Source organism: Panthera tigris, chromosome B4 (genome assembly GCF_018350195.1).
Source record: "Panthera tigris isolate Pti1 chromosome B4, P.tigris_Pti1_mat1.1, whole genome shotgun sequence".
Classification (NCBI taxonomy): Eukaryota; Metazoa; Chordata; class Mammalia; order Carnivora; family Felidae; genus Panthera; species Panthera tigris.
This window is the reverse complement of record NC_056666.1, coordinates 66,965,689-66,980,558: the sequence shown is the minus strand read 5'-3', so window position 1 is coordinate 66,980,558 and position 14,870 is coordinate 66,965,689. Positions and strand designations below refer to the sequence as shown.

Sequence of the window (14,870 nt, the reverse complement as noted above, 5' to 3'; positions counted from 1 at the left end):
ATCTTTGGATATTGTTTAATTACCTGACAAGTGGAAAGGGCTTAGATTTAAAATCTAGGTTTTCCTGTAAATCCCACTGTGTGTCATAAATGTAGAATCGGTAAGGCACACTTGTATGTAGAAAACTTTAGGAGTGATCATCTCTTTCCTATCTTCCTTATCTGGATGGTATTTCTTTGCTTGAATAATTATACCCTGCTCATTTAATGGCTTCTGTGTGTGGGGTGTTGTACCCATGATTTTTTCCTCTAATATTTATTAGCAAGAGTAAGAAATCAATATTATTCTCATTTTATAGTTGTAAAAATTGATAGAGAAGGTAAGCAACTTTCCCAATGATTACCCTGTTAAGAAGTAAGAGAGCTAAGAATTCAAAACAAAGCTTAACCTCTTTAGAACCATATATACTCTTCAACATGCTATGTTAACATAATCTCTTTCCCACCATCATTTAAAAATCATGTGAGTCTCCTTTCTGGAGGTATGTTTAATTTTAATAATTCTTTAAAAAAAACTTTCATTTGCTTTCAGGCATAATTGTAGATAAAATAGTTTTGTGGCAGACAATCACAGTTAATTTTGTATGCTTTTTTTAAGTAATCAAAAGAGCTTACCAAGCTTCAGAACACTTATACTTTTATTTTCATTTATTCCCAAACTGTCTCTTGACTTTTTGTTTTCCAAATTTTCCACATTTTTAAAGTAATACATCCTTATCATAGAAAGTTTGAAGAGTAACCTAAATTATTAAGAAAGTGAAAACTACCAGTGATGCTGTCAGCTCTATTTCTAATAGCAAATGAACAAATGACTGCTCTCCTCCCAAGACCCCAGCATGTGCTTGTGAACCTGCACAGTGGCCACTTGTCAGCTGCATCATGGGGATGGGAGTGGTGTGGTAGTTTCAAGAAATTCATATGCTCAGTCAGGTTTAGCAAAAATAAAGTAAATGAAGAGTTGGACACACATGTCCATTTGCTCATTAGAAGATTTGGCTCATCTTCCTTATGAATTAATGACGCACTGCTGCAGGCTTGAAAATTCAGAAGTACATGCACGTCTGATCACGTTACAGATGCTCAGTTGGGGATTTCTTTTCATTATCAGTGATTAACTTAATGAAGAAATTAAGAATACGATCTCGATGTCTAAGAGAGTAAGAATTTGTCATCCACGTTTGAGACCACAATATGGGAATGGGTTTTATAACTCTTGCAAAGTACTTTTCTTCAGAGATACCTGAGTGAACAGGTGATTGCTCCACTCACAGAGTAAGGGGTGGGGTGGGGGGGCTGTGAATGTGATGTCTACACCTACTTGCTTCCTACACATTAGCTATGGAGAACTTCCCCTACATTCTCAGTATTGCTATCTTGATACATTCTTTTTTTTTTTTTCTTAGCTTTTAATTACTTTTTTTCTTAGCTTAGAATATCAGAAAGACATTTTACCAAACTCCTAGAATTTACTCATTGTTCTGTTACTGTATTTTCATTTTAATGCGATATTCTTCTTACTAATAAGTCTACACTTATTGAGCATAAGCTTTGTGCCAATTACTATGCTAAGTGCTTTACATGCTTTATTTAGTTTTTCCATCTTTTTGATTCAGGTTCATAATATTGACTGTTTTACAAATGAGAAATGGAGGCTTAGGAAGGAAAAAAGAAATTAGCCAAAATGTTAGAGCTGATAGATGACAGAACCAAAAACTCTCACCCACGTGTACCCGAGTTGCAAAGTCTGTTTTCTTACCACTCTAACTTCCATATTTCAAAATTTCTTTATGGAAAAAATAATTTTTCATTTAGTTTCTCTCTTTAGACTCGTCTAAAATCTTTTAGTTTTATCATAATCCTGGGTTACTAATTTCAACTTTAAATTTCCCCTAAGTGTTAGTTGACTCTGTGGTTATTTGAGTTATTAATATATGTTTATTAGGCAGGAAGTTGAATATTTTTAGGCTTAAAACATTTATATACTGTTTTTCCTTCTGAAATTTTTATCCCTGTTTGAGTGACGTTATAAAATTATTTAAAAACCTGTTTCTCAACCCTGACTTAACATTGTGGAATACAAAGAATCTAAACTAATATTTTAAATAAGCAGAATCTATTAAATCAGACTTTGTGAGCTGGGACCTGACCTCAGAAGCTTCTAGTGCTGCTAATGTGCATCCAGCGTAGAGAAACAGAGACTTAAAATGCAGCTTTTGGTGGTAACATGTCACTGAGTGTCCTTTAGAGCAGTGGATCTCAATTAGTATGCATCAGAATCCTGTGCACGGAGAGCTCCTTAAAGCACAGATTGCTGGGCCCAGTGCCCTGAGATCTGAGGTGGACCCAGGAATTTGCATTTCGAACAGGTTTTCAGGTGATGCTGACACTGCTTTTTATGGCTGTCTTTTGAGAACCACTTCAGATCTACAGGTTACTCTTTGAGGATCACTGATTTAGGGTCTCCCTTTCTGAGTTTTTTTTGTTTTGTTTTTTTTTTCAAGAAGTGATCACCATACCTACCCACCCTTCCAGCTGCGTACCCACATAGACTTTGCAAACTGTCTTCAGGATTACTAGGAGGCCTCAAATGCTCATTACCAACGTTGAAGTTCAGTCATATCTCCAGAAGAATTTGTTTTTGTCCACATGGAAGAACCTCAGATGAATTTGACTCCGCCCTTTCATCTGTTCTTTCAACTATAAAGCAGAGTACTTCGATTTAGAGATCTCTTCATACCAGAGCTATAGGACTTTTTTTCAAGTCCTTTGGTGATTTTTTTTAAGTTTATTTATTTCTTTTGAGAGAGAGGGAGGGAGGAATGAGCAGAGAGAGAATCCCAAACAGGCTTTGTGCTGTCAGCACGGAGCCTCACATGGAGTTTGATCCCATGAGCTGTGAGATCATGACCTGAGCCAAAATCAGGAGTTAGACCCTTAACCAACTGAGCCACCCAGGCGCCCTGATTTTTTAAAATCTCAAAAGGCAAACATTTTGCCTAATTTCGAATTCCAATTTGTTTCTGGCAAAAGAGTGTCTTTCTCAACTATGTTAAGTGATTTCAGATAAATTAGGGTTAACCAAAATTTACCAAAGGATCACTGAACTTGGAAAGTTGGAATTAAATTTTTTTTCCCATTATGGTAAAAAAGACAACATAAAATTTACATTTTAAATGTTACAATTCACTACTATCAACTACATTCATAATATTATGCTATCATCACCACCTCTAGCTCCAGAACTCTTCATTTTGCATAACTGGAACTCTCTATCCATTAAATAGTAACTTCCCATTCATTCTTCCCCCCAGCCCCTGGCAACCACCATTCACTTTCTGTCTTTATGAATTTGACTATTGTAGATATTTCATATAAGTGGAATCATACAATATTTGTCTTTTGTGACTAGCTCATTTTACTTAGTATAGTGTTGTTGAGGTTCATACATGTTGTAGCATATGTTAGAATTTAATTTCTAAAAAAGGGCTGAATAATACTGTTTTATGTGTGTGTGTGTGTGTGTGTGTGTGTGTGTATTATATATAATTACTACATTTGCTTAATCATTCATCTTTCCATCAACACTTGGGTTACTTCCACCTTTTGGCGATTGGGAATAATGCTGCTGTGAAAACAGGTGTATAGATACCTATATTTGAGTTCCTACTTTCATTTCTTTTGGGCATATACACAGAAGTGACATTCCTGGGTCATGTGGTAATTCTTTTTAATTTTTGATGAACTGTAAATGGAAGAGAAAAGAACAGATAAAACCTTGTTATTCAACTTTTAAGTTTTCAGTATCTCTGTATAAACTACAGATTGCTTGTATAAGCATGATAGATTTGGGCAGAGACAATTTCCATTTTAAAATTGAAATTAACAATTCCATGCTCAATCTGTTGTTTAATAAAATTAGCTACAAGATTTTCTTTGAGAGGAGATACTTTAGATGCATACTGTATCAACTACACATATTTCTAGGGCCGTTGACATAAGTCCTGTAAAATAACATCAAAAATCTCAAATTCATTCCTTTATGGGTGGTCCAAGATACCAGTTAGAACTGTCTTCTTTATGTTGACTTTAACTGGGAAAAGATAGGTGGAAGGTAGAAAAATTAAGAGTAACAAATTCCTTTTGGCAAGAAGTTCTTCAGTCATAAGAAAAATTATGTCATCACTTAGTTACAATACCTACAGTTCATTAATTGTTTCCTGTAGTACAGTGATACTGTTGTCTACACAACCACATGAAAAGGTTTAACATAAAGGCAAGCACGTGAACTCTGAACTCATGCAGACAGGTTTCTCTTTCTGATTCTGCTACTTAATAGAAAAATATTTAATCTTGTTGTGGGTTATAAATCAATTTACTCAACCCATTTTTTTCTTTTTCTTTTTAAAAATTTTATCTTTACTTTAAAAACTATGAGAGCAGCAGATACCCAAAGTTTTGTTTGTTTTACTTTTTAAATAAGTAGTTCAAAAGACTTATAATACAAAAAGATCAGTGTCCAAGCTATCTCATCTCCCATTATCTTGTTGCACAGAGCAAACCCTTTTACACTCTTAGGAGATACTCACCTTCAAATATAAAGTAATATGTTTATATGGTTATTTCTTACTGATTTTAGGCAGTATCTATTATGACTATGGAAAATGAGGATTGGCTGATAAATATAGATTTATCTTATGCTTTACTATAACTTTCACATACCTACTTCCACCATCACAATATAGATCTATTACTTATGAAATTATAATCACTATTTACATTATTGTAATTCGGTAACTTTGATTTACTACAGAAGTACAAGTAGTATACTGTGATGACATTTCTTATAAAGCCTGTCTTCTAGGAGTTATACCAGTTGTCTTAAAAAATTAAACTATTTTTAGAATAGTTTTAAATTTATACAAAAATTGCAAAGATAGTACAAAGAATTCTGTATGCTCCACACCCCATTTTCCGTATCCTTTGTTGGTATGGTACTTTTGCTGAGTTGATGAACTGATATAATTATTTTTAATTACACCTCATACTTTATCCATATTTCATTAGTTTTACCTAATGGCCTTTTTTCTCTTCCAGTGATCCATCTAAGATCTCACATTACATTTAGTCATCATTACCTAGGCTCCTCTAGACCATGACCATTTCTCAGACCTTCCTTGATTTTGATGACCCTTGTAGGTGTTAAGAAGACTGGTCAGATATTTTTCAGAAGCGTCCTCAGTTGGGATTTACCTGATTTTTTTCTCATGAACTGGCGTTATGAGTTTTGGGGAGGAAGACCACAAAGATAGACTGCCATTGTCATTACATCACATCAAGGGTACACATTACCAACATGACTTACCACTGCTCATGTTGACTTTGATCCTATTAGGTTTCTCCATGGTAAAGTCACTCTTCGTCACTTCTCTTCTGTACTGTACTTTTTGGAAATGAGTCACACACAGCCCTTAGTTAAGGTGCAGAAATTACACTCCCCCTCTTTGAGGACAATGATCTACATACATTATTTGTAATTCTTCTACATGAGAGATTTGTCTGTTCTCTTCCATTTATGTATTATGTCACATGTGACTCATGGATATTTACTTTATAACTCAAGCTATACTCCAGTATATTTTGTTGCATAAATTGTTCAGGCTTGGACACTGGAAGCTCTTTTAGTTGGCCCTTATATCCCTTTGACATACTTCCATCATTGTGGGGTTTTTTTGTGTGTTTTTTAAAGCGTTTCCTTACTTTCTGGCACTGCAGAATGCTCTAGAGTTACGTCTTATATCTTCTGCCCCAGTTCTAGAATTAGCAATTTCTTCAAGTTCCTTTTATTGGAGAAAAGTAGAAACCAAGATCTAGCACTCCATGTGTTCATTGCTGTTTGGGTGTTAACTGCTTCTAGGTCCTTTGAACTGAGCAAGGTAATGTCTGTGTTTACAATTCCATGTAGATACAAATGTCTATAAGTAATTCTATATGTAACCATCTGTGTCTTTATTAAGCCAAACATGAGTTTATTCTGCTATCTCTAAGTAGGACTGCTAATGTATATGCAGTAAGGATAGGAGAGAAGAGACAGGACAGCTGAGAAAGAAAAGAGAGGAAGAGAATGGATAGTACAAACTACTGGATATAAGGATGTAACCCTAATTTCTGTCAATGTTTCTCTGTCTCTCCAAAAGGCAATTTTGAAAATTTATTCACTTAAGAAGATTAAATATATATATGTGTGTGTGTGTGTGTGTGTGTGTGTATGTATACACACACACACACACACACACACACATATATATGTAATTTAATCAAAAGATGATAAAATAAAGAATACCAATATTTGTGATTAATTGTTCTGAAGATGGTGTATCATAACATTACCCAAAGGATTTTTACTTTTTACATACTTTTTCTTTTTTTATGTTTTCAATGGGACTGTATATTGAAATGCAGGGAGAGACATACGGGCTGTAAAGTGAGAAGTAGAAAGGATGACAGAAAGATAGAGAGGAGAATTGATTGATGGAATAATATTGCCACCTCATAGCCTTTCAGGATTTATACTAAAGTATTTTGCATATGAATGAGGATAAATCATCTTGGTTATGGTCTCTATACAGAGATGGATCAGCTTTTCAGTAAGAGCTCTGTCCCTTATTACCTGGGTAAAATAGGGCAAGTTTCTCAACTTCTCTCTTAATGTTTTGATTGAAAAAAATGGGAGTAGCAATGCCTATTTTACTGAGTTGTGAGGATTAAATGAGATGAAGTTTCTAAAGGACCAACCATGGTGATTGGTGTAGAATAGAGAATTATCGGATACAGCTCCTGGTCTAATTTGTGTGCCAAATGGCACTGAAAGGACCAGGGCTTTTCAGCATTTTTCTAGTATGTGTGTGGGAGGCTGGATTAATTCGAGGACTTGTCAAAGTTTGGGTGTGACTTAGGTATCACCACCATATGTGCTTCAAACTTACTGCCCAAGTGGAAAAAAAGATGTTTGATTTGATGTAGTTTTACCGCATTTTAAGGAGATTTTATGAATGAGAAACTGAGTTTATATACATTTCAACAGTAGAATTGTTTTAATGAGTTACCATTATACATTTAAAATTATTTGACTTGCTTTACAATCTCATAATTACAAACCAGGTCACATTATTTAATTCAATTTTTTTTTTTTGCAAGTAAAGTTTTTTTTTATTTGTCACCATTAAAAGTCTGAATTTTAAAAAGATTCTTAGAGTGGTAGTTCACATCTTATATACCTCATTCGACTTTAACACCTGTCCCATCCCCAGTAGCATTTCCAAAACTATTACTTTCACTGGGAAGCTCCCTGAATTTTCCTAATTCAAACTGTGCTTCTTGAGCATTTTTACCTTTCTAATGACAGCATTGCAGAGAAGATCGATTGGCAAGCCTTTTCTGGATCTTTCCCGGTGCTATCTGTAGTCCATTTATTGACCGCTTCTTTCAAGTCATTTGCATCTCTCAGGTCATGATCTCCGTTGTCTCAATTTGGTGGTGAGTATAAGAGGTCTTCAGACTCTGATTGTTATGTTTTTTAAGTAAAACTAACCCCCGTTGAAACAAATAACCATCTGTCATCTTGACATCATCAACATGAGCTTGAGTCATGATCTGCCATTTTTTTTTTTTTGACCGTGGAGCATTTTTGTCATGGTTCATGCAGTGAACATTCTCAGTAATTAGGTTGAATTTTCTAAATGCACACTTATCATTTTGCGGATTAGCAAGGCTCAGTTCAGAAACCTTTGAGGCCATCCCATCCATTTTGATCCCCTAGAGTCTTGTGACTAGTATTTTTCCGAAATTTCTTAAATTGACAAAGCTGGTGCTTTTGCATGAAACCACTCTTTGTTAGAAAATGGATCTAACTTTATTCTTGGTTCATTTTTTGCTACTTCTCGTAAGGTGCTTCGCACTCCTCCCCCTCCCCCAGCACCCCCAACTGCCATGGTGCTGCTCAGAGAGCAAAAAGGGCACGTTGTTTAAATTTATTCTTTAGGTCAAGTCACTTAAACCCTTACTTGTCTGTTTATCACCACGTTGAGAATTATCCCTAAACTTCACCTCATTGTGTTACTTGAATATTCTGGAAAATCTGGGGCTATACTCAGACTGTAGAGTGGAGGTGGGGTGGGAACTGGCATTACATTGGCGCACTCCTGTGGTGGAATTCATTGCCAACAATGGGCTTTTTGGTTCCTGTCCAGGTTGCAAAGATGTTCCACCTGGCTACTAATACGTATTAGTTTCCTGTAGTGTGGAAACAAATTGCCACAAATTTATGATTGCTCAGTTCTGTGGGTCAGGAGTGTAGGTTGTCTGATTTCTCTTGTGTCTTAACAAGAGCAAGGTGTTTGCCAGTCCAGACTCTCTTCTGGAGCTTCTGGAGGGAAATGTGCTTCCAGGCTCATTAAGGTTGTTGGCAGAATTCATTTCCATGTGGCTTTAGATTAAGATCCTCCTTTCCTTGCTGCAGTTCATCCTCATCTCCTAGGGGCTGCCTGCATTCCATGGTTTGGGATCCCCTGCTTTAGAGGCAGCCAGAGTGACCTGAGTCCTTCTCACCCTTCAAGTCTGTCCAACCTCTCCTTCTGCCGCATCTCTCAGACTCTTCTGCCTCCTTCTTCTTTAAGGACTTAGATGATTATTAGGTTGAGTGCACCCAGATAATGCAAGATAATTTCCCTATTTTAAGATCCAAAACCTTAATCACATCTGGAAGTCTCTTTGGCCATGTAATGTAACGAAAAGATGATAAATGATAATGAGAATAAAGAATGCCATATGTGTGAAGGTTCTAGAGATGAGGGAGTAGAAAGTAGGTTGTTTTGTTTGTTTTTTCTTTCTTTCCTTTTTTGTTTGTTTGTTTGTTTGTTTTGTGGTGGTGGTGGTGGTGGGAGGCACCTTCCTTTGCCTATAACACCAGATTACAACTTTTTTTTTGGTTCAATAAACCTAGACTCCACTGTTGGCCCCTAAAGTACAGCACCTTCTGGTCCAGAGGCATACCTTGCAATAGTCATATGTTCTGCTGTATTGAGCTTTCTGTCTCCACAAGCCCTCAAATCCTGGTGTGGGACACAGGTCACCAGCCTGGGTGCTGTCCTTCCTCAGTGTATATATTTTTATTTCAGAGATCTTGTTTTATATCCCTGCCACTAAGCTGCTGTCAGGAGGCCTCCTGGTTTGCTGTGAAAACATGTCCCTGGATACATTTTTCTAACTTCACTATTAAAGGAGTTGAGAAAGGGGTCTTGATCTGCTGCCCCCCAGAAGCCTCCTGCCTTTTTATGCAGATTTATTTACTTCTTCTGTAGTCAGCTTTGAAGGACAGGGATGGAAACTTTCTTAGAGTTGATAAATGGATTAAATGAACCAGTATTCAGGAAGCAGAATGGTGAGGTGGTTATGAGCATAAGCTCAGAAGTAAGAGTGCCTGGCTTCAGAGCCCATCTCTGTTGTTAAGGAGCTGGGTGACCTTTATATGTTGCATAACCTCTCCTTGTCTCAGTTTCCTCATATGTAAACTTCACTAGATTGTGGTGAGAATTAAATTAGTACATCTAAAATGGCGCTAGACACATAAAAATCACATAAAGATGTTTATTGTTACAATTATTTGCATAAATACAAGGAGCAGAATAAGTGACAGAATATTGCTCTGGAATTAGGCTGCCTAAGCTTTCCCTCCAATCTGTAGCTGTTACTAGCTTTGTGTCTTTGGATATCTAAAAGGTACTAAAATTTTCTATACCTCAGATTCTTCATCTATAAAATGGGAACAATAATTGCTCTCATTTTGTGGTATTTTTGTTGGTGGTATTATGAGAAAATGAAAAAAAAAATTGTAAGAGCTCAATAAATTGTAGATTCAGTGCATATGTTAAAGTTGAAAAAACAATACTTATTGTGGGTTTCTTTCATTTGGGGAGGATTTTTTTTTTTTTATACCAGGGGTTAAGGCATAATAAGGATTTGGGATTATTAGCCCCTTCAATAATCCACCTTACTAAGAGTCTCAGAATTTGCTGTCCCACTGTGTAGCATGCCCAAGGTTTACACTTAAGGATTCAAGAGTACTTACAGGTATTTGCCTAACTCTAACTTTTAAGTTTGGTTTTTGCTGTCAGCTCCCATTTATTATTTGGTTAAATGTTGTTTTTGTATCTCATCTTCATTGGTCTTTGGAGATACCCATTACTTTCTTAGGAAGCTAGCACTGTTATAAAAATCATGTGTATTGAAATTTATCTTAGACTGTAGTTACTAGAATAATTAATACACTGTTCTGCTTAAAGCAGAAGTTGAGGCTAACATAATTTATAAGTCCTTCTCAACAGGTATTACTTTTTTTAGAAATCATTTCTATTCCTGATTACATAACTTAGTTTACAAAATTGTATTTGGTGAACTATATATACTTTTCCATTTCTAAATAGTTCTGAAACATTTCTGCCTGTTCTGCCCCTATTATTCTTCACTGGGGGGATCCCATCATTCTTCACTGGGGGAGAAGGTAAAGGTGGAAAATAGAATAGGGTGGTAAGATTCATTAAGTGAGTATCCCTTTCTCACACATCACAGATTTAAATTATTCATAGTTTGTGTTTTGAATTATTAATCATACTTACCCTGTACATCGGAGTCTCATGTGGTGTATTTTTTGCTCTGCTCAATTCCAGTATTGAGGAAAAACTTTTTTTTCTCTGTCAAATTATTGTTTTTTGTGGTGGTGGTAATGGGTGGCACCTGCCTTTGCCTACAACCACCATATAAACATAGTGTGTCACCACAGTTGATCAAATTTATGTTGAGGCATGTAGTTTTTGGAAATTTGGAATTTTGGAAGGTACTTTTGATTTTTCCCCTGATAACTATAACCTACAGAGACCAGGAAGCAGACAAATACTGATGTGAGAAGTTGCAGAATGAATAAATTCTAACTTGTATCAAGTCGAGCAGCCATCTTTGAAGAACAATTTCAGAGTATCTGTAATATGAGCCACACAAGAAAGAAATAGCTCTAACCCCTTGCAAAAAGCCTTTTCCATTCAGGTACTCTGTGTTTTTTGATTAGAGAGTTTAGTCCATTTACATTTAAAGTAATTATTGATAGGTGTGTACTTATTGCTATTTTGTTCATTGTTTACTTGTTTTTATAGTTTCTCTGTTCCTTTTTTCTTCTCTTATTCTCTTCCTTTGTGGTTTGATGACTTCCTTTAGTGGTATACTTAACATTCTTTTCTCTTTATTGGTTATGTATTTATTATAGATTTTTGCTTTATGATTAGTTACCATGAGGTTTACACACACCACTTATTTCTATAATAGTCTGTTACCAGTTGTTAACAACTTAAGATTGCTCCCAGTCTAAACCTCAATATTTCTCCCTCCCTCTGTATTTTACAATTTCAGTGTCACATTTTACTTGTGTATCCCAAGTAATTAATCCACTATCTTTACTGTATTTTTACTTTTGTAGTGAGATTTATTCTCTTGTAGGTTTTATTGTAAGTAGTGTGCTTCTTTTTAGCCTAAAGAAGTCCCTTTAACTTTTCTTGTAAAGCCTGTTTAGTGGTTGTGAGCTCCTTTAGCTTGTGCTTATCTAAAAATATCTTTATCTCTTCTTCAGATCTGAATGGTAACTTTCCTGGGTAGAGTATTTGTTTATTGGGATTTTCTTTTCTTTAAGCACTTTGAATATGTCATGCGACTCCTTTGTGGTCTATAAGTTTCTGCTGAAAGCTCTGCTGACAGTCTTATGGGGATTCCCTTGTACATAACAAGTTGTTTTCCCTTACTGCATTCAATATTCTCTGCTTGTCTTTAAATTTTGACATTTTAATTACTGTGTGTCTCTGAGTCTCTTTGGGTTCATTGTATTTGGAACTTCCTGGACTTTCCGCATCTGGCTGTTGGTTTCCTTCTCCAGGTTAGGGAAATTTTTAGCCATTATTTCTTAAAACGAGATTTTTGTGCCTTTCCCTCTCTCTTCTTCTGGGACCTCTAATATGAATGTAGTCCATGTAATTTTGTCCTATAAACACCTTCAGTTGTCTTCACTTTTTTTTCTTTTGACTGCTCTGATTGAATGAATTCTGCTTTGTCGTTCAGGTGACTGATCCTTTCTTCTGTTTCATCTAGTCTGCTGGTGAACCCCTCTAATGTATTTTTCAGTTCAGTTATTATACTGTATTCTTTAGCTCTGTGACATTTGTTTGGTACTTTCTTATATTTTTTATCTCGTTTTTGAAGTTCTCATTGTGTTCATCTGTTCTTCTCCACAGTCTGATGAGCATCTTTGTGACCATTACGTTGAACTCTTTATCAGTAAATTCTGTTTCATTAAGGTTTTTTTTCCTGAAGTTTTATCTTGTTCTTTCATTTAGAATATATTTCTCTGTTTTTTTCAGTTTGCTTGACTCTGTGTTTTTTGTACAGTAGATAAAACAACCACCTCTCCAATTCTTGAAGGAGTGGCCTTGTGTAGGGAACAAACCTTGTCTTTCAGCTGTGCCCTATTACTTTGTCTTATCTCAAACTTTTGTGCTTGTCCAAGCAGACTCTTATATGTTTAAATTTTTTTTTAACACTTATTTATTTTTAAGACAGAGAGAGAGCATGAACGGGGGAGGGTCATAGAGAGGGAGACACAGAATCTGAAACAGGCTCCAGGCTCTGAGCTGTGAGCACAGAGCCCAACGCGGGGCTCGAATTCACGGACCTCGAGATCATGACCTCAGCCGAAGTTGGCTGCTTAACTGACTGAGCCACCCAAGCGCCCCTGTTTAAATTTTTTTTAACATTTATTAATTTTGAGAGAGAGAGTGCACACACGCACAAGCAGGGCAGAGAGAGAGGGAGACACAGAATTTGAAGTAGGCTCTAGGCTCTGAGCTGTCAGCACAGAGCCCGATGCGGGGCTCAAACTCACAAGCCATGAGATCATGACCTGAGCCAAAGTCAAGCACTGAGCCACCCTGGTGCCCTGACCTTTTATATTTTTAATAGCTCTCAGTAGTTGAGGATATGCCAGGACCTGTCAGTGTCCTTAAGGGGAAGTTCTCAGCACCTAGATTCAGACTAACTGGAAGCCAGGTCATCAGGCAACAGTTTTTAAAGTGTGCAGATACATAGAGTCCTGTGGGACTATAAACCTAAATCCCATTATGGTGGCAGTTATAGAAATTGGGGTTCTAGACAAGTGTAAGCTCTTTTATAGAAGATACTGGTGAGCTGCAGGAAGGCAGAGTACCAAGATAGCCTCTGTAACCTGAGTTTCTTAGAAATATCTCTAAAGTCCACCAGGTATATGCCAAACCTGCCCCTCAGGCCAAAGCTTCAGGACAAACAGAGGCTTCCCTCACCAGAAATCAGGGGTGTGCGTAAATCTGCTGTCTTTGTAGTGCCCTGAGTGTGGCAGCCTGCCAACAACTATTTATCTGATTGCCACAATATCATAGGACCTAGAAAGGCAAGCTCCCCTGGCCACCAGAGCCTGGAAGTCAAGGGATGTCCACTGGGCAGTGACTGTAAAAACCATGGAGCCAGACGTAAAAACTAGGACACCAGCTCTGTGTAGAGCTTTTCCCCAACCCCCAAAGGAGACATAGGCACTCTGAAGCACAGCAGATACAGTTAACAAAGGTAGCTCCTGCCCTCCAAGGTCTCTGGAAAGGATTCGAATCAGCCCTTAGATGCTGCATGTTTAATTAGAAGCCTGCACCTTAGGTCACAGCCACAATGATTACCTAATAGGCCCTATTCACAGAAAGACTAAGCTCCTGGGTCTGTTGCCTCTTGCTGTGCACTGGGGGAGGTAACTGTTTAAGAACTCTTTCTCTGTGGGTTGGAGTGTTGTGGGACTTAAAATCATAAACCCATGTGTATGCTACCTACAACAGACTCACTTTACATGTAAGGACACACACAGACTGAAAGTGAAGGGATAGAATAAGATTTTCTATGTCAATGGAAACCAACAGAAAGCTGGAGTAGTTACATCAGACAAATTGAACTTTAAAGCAAAGACTGTAATAGACAAATGGGTGTTATATAATGATAAAGGGCTCAATCCAGCAGGAGGATATAACATTTGTAACTATTTATGTACCCAACATAGAAGCACTAAATATACAAAAGCAAATATTAATAGACTTAAAGGGAGAGATAGGCAGCATTATAATACTAATGAGTTTAATACCCCATTGACATCAGTGGATAAATCATCCAGACAGGAAAAACAAGAAAACATTGCCCTGATATCAAAACCAGACAGGGGTACCACAGGAAGAGAAATTACAAGCCAATATCCCTGAAGAACATAGATGCAAAAGTCCTCAACAATATATCAGCAAACTGAATTCAACAGTGCATTAAAAGGGATTATGTACCATGATAAAGTGGGATATTTATTCCAGGGATGCAAGGATGGTTCAACATCTGTAAATGAACTAGTGTGATACACCACATTAACAAATGGAAGGATAAAAATTATATGATCATCTCAAAATGCAGAAAAAGCATTTGAGAAAATTCACCTTCCATTTATGATTAAAAACTCTTAACAAAATGGGTATAGAGGGAATGTACCTTCATACAATAAGGACATATATGACAAAGCCACAACTAATATTGTTCTTTCAGGAACAAGACAAGGATGCCCATTCTTGTCACTGCTATTCAGCATAGTATTGGAAGTCCTCACTAGAATAATTAGGCAAGAAAAGGAAATAAAAGGCATCCGAATTGAAAAGGAATTAACAAAACTGTCACTATTTGCAGATAGCATGATGTATTTGGAAAATCCTAAAGACTCATCAAAAACCTATT

General features: G+C 36.6%; 1 protein-coding gene and 1 pseudogene across 1 annotated transcript in view; one reads left to right on the top strand and one right to left on the bottom strand.

Annotated features, from left to right (window-relative positions):
* Window positions 1-14,870, top strand: part of SLC2A13 (solute carrier family 2 member 13) — a 381,960-nt gene that overhangs the window by 102,119 nt on the left and 264,971 nt on the right. The gene's annotated exons all lie outside the window — the stretch shown is intronic.
* Window positions 7,275-7,987, bottom strand: LOC122240332 (annotated as a pseudogene).